The sequence below is a fragment of the Etheostoma spectabile genome, chromosome 22 (assembly GCF_008692095.1).
Source record: "Etheostoma spectabile isolate EspeVRDwgs_2016 chromosome 22, UIUC_Espe_1.0, whole genome shotgun sequence".
Taxonomy (NCBI): domain Eukaryota; kingdom Metazoa; phylum Chordata; class Actinopteri; order Perciformes; family Percidae; genus Etheostoma; species Etheostoma spectabile.
The window spans coordinates 16090741-16093379 of NC_045754.1; the positions used below are offsets into that span (position 1 = coordinate 16090741).

The window sequence follows — 2639 nt, forward strand, 5'->3', positions numbered from 1 at the left end:
GTGTGTGTGTGTGTGTGTGTGTGTGTGTGTTACATAGTTTCGCACATAATTCCATTATTCCCCTAAATAATCAGTGCCAGAGATCAAAACCTTCCACATTGAGATTCAAGGCAAAGTTGATCTTATTGATTTTCAAGAGACTCCCTTCATTTCTCTCATCCCAATCATCACTCCTCTACTCTTATCTGTCTATTGGATATATCTCTCTCTTTCCACTGGCTTTGACTGCACTGCTCTTGCACACTCTGCCAAAACCTAATCCCCACAGTGATTATCACATAATGCTTTTGCCTTATTATCAAAATGGAGCAGATTTGGGTTTTGTTGTTGTTAAAGACTGATGGGCATGGGCTTAAAAAATTAAGAGACAATGTCATTATGAAGAGAATGTGGAGCACTTGATTGCATGATATTGAAGTAGAGGCACGTGCCTCTGGAGCGAAACACTCAGTGTAATGAGTGTGTTTTTAGGGGTGCACTGAAGTTAAATTGGGCTGTGATCTAACTATGGTCATAAGGTCATTTTATATAGTTTCCAGATGAAGGCAAGTGATAAAGGGAGTGTGGTTATCTGTGCTCTTACTGTATTTGCACACAAATTACCCTCCTGGATTAACTTTATAGTTGACATAACAGAACAAAAAAACATATTGCATGTCCATTTTAATGTACAACCAATGGTTATATTGTTATCTGAGAAACATGTTTATAAAATTCAACTTTAATTTAAATTTTCAAAGCTCAAAGTAATCTAAATCTGTGTCATTGTACTGTATATTTTTTGTTTTTCAATGCTACTCTAGAATCCATACTTACCATCTTCAGACTGATAGGACAGTTTAATGTCTGCCAGTTCCTGTTACAGGCAATAGAAAATATTCACTGAACATCCAGTGTGCTAAATTAATTGTGTTAAAGTCTATAAATCATGTTTAGGTTTCCCCAATCCTCACAGTATTTTTCATATTTGCAATGCAATTGCTCCAATTGTACATTGCCAGCAGGCACACTTTTGCTAGAAATCAAGGCATTAAACTTCCAAATTGAGATGAAAGCATAGTATGTTGACATGTCATGGGTACAATTTGCAGTGGCAGAAATCCAATTCCCCAAATTGATTTGCAGATACATATCAAAACAGGGATTCCTAAAAGTAGCATCTGTACAATCAAGTTCAACTGTTCTAGCAATCCTTAAATCTAACATCCTGCACTGCAGTGGCCTTCACATTCTCATTGATTGTTCAGGAGAAAAAAAGTAGCTTCACCTCAGTTTAGAATTTTCCACTACACAAATTTAATTGTTCCAGATTTTCAAAAAAACAGACCAAAAGGTGTTCATGCATAAAGCAGAAGGTAAGATATGTGCTGATCAAATATCCTTCAGTATAGCACGTTATTTGCATGAGGGGATGCCCAAGTGCTTGCTCAGTGACTCCGATACTTAAGAAAGACTTCAGTTCTCGTTTATTAGCGGTTCCGCTTTTTCTTCCATTCATTGTACCTCTCTACCCTCTAAATGTTGCATTACTTTTTAAGTTGTTTTTTGCAAACCCCTCTACTTATTACTCATACAGCCCTGGCATACTCAACCTTCCTACTCATGAAATCAATTAATTCTCTTAAATAATTTACATTCGGAGCAAACCAGATTAAGCAGAGCACGTTGTTTTTTAGTGTCAGACATGCTCTTCTAACTGATGTGTGTTCTTTTTGTGTTCAGGCATTAACTTGGCCCTCACCCTGTGGCTTGGAGGAGTCTTGGGTGATTACGGAAAGAGGAGAGCCTTGATAAAGCATTAATATGTGACACACATACACACAGCCTGAAGACCCTTCTGTGCATTTGCACACATTCATTTTTCATGAAACAGACTCATAACAATTAGTCTGGTTACCGCCTGGGTAATCTTAACGTCCCCGTAATGCCTGTGGTCTGCTGTATGACATCACGCTCTTAAAAGTTCTAAATTTGACATTCCCATCCGTTTTCATAGTGAGGACATTAGAAGGCCATGGCTAATAGGCCCTGCACTCGTTCCTGGCGAAAGAAGGGCAATAAAGTGAGGGAGCGGGAGAATGGGGGGGACTGGAGTGCTCAGAGAAATAGGTTTTGTACTCCAGAGCTTTTACACAAATTAATTTACATGAGCGAGAGAAGAAAGTGTAAAGTTGTAATTCAGCATGCTTTGCCAATACATAGCCTATTTTTTGCTACAAGCATCATAGAGAGCCAATTGAACGTTTATGCGTAATTTCAGCAAATATATTATGCTAACAACCATAACTAAGTGCTTAGGAATCTGAGCCCTCCACCACACCAGGAGCTAAATCGAGACCTTTGGACACACAGTTTCCACATAGCATGGAATGATAGCCTTGTAAGCTAAATGCAATCCCCCAGAGATCTACACCTTTCCAGCATCCCTCAGTCTTTCGTTGCCTGTCCTAAACACCCTCATCCCTTCCCTAGACAACAAAGCCAAGGTCAAGAAGAAAGTGCAGCGAGCCTCTGTGTATAGGCTATTCCCTGGATGCCCGCACCTGTGTGGCTGAGCCTCGGATGCTTCAGGAGTGTTCCGCCTCCTTTATTGTGACAGTCAGTCTCAAGGTCAGCGCGGTTTGTGCTTATCTGTCCCC

The 2639-nt window shown here is 39.8% G+C and overlaps 1 protein-coding gene across 3 annotated transcripts in view; it reads left to right on the forward strand.

Annotated features, from left to right (window-relative positions):
* pex2 (peroxisomal biogenesis factor 2) overlaps positions 1-2639 on the forward strand; it is a 7583-nt gene that overhangs the window by 456 nt on the left and 4488 nt on the right. The window lies entirely within an intron of this gene.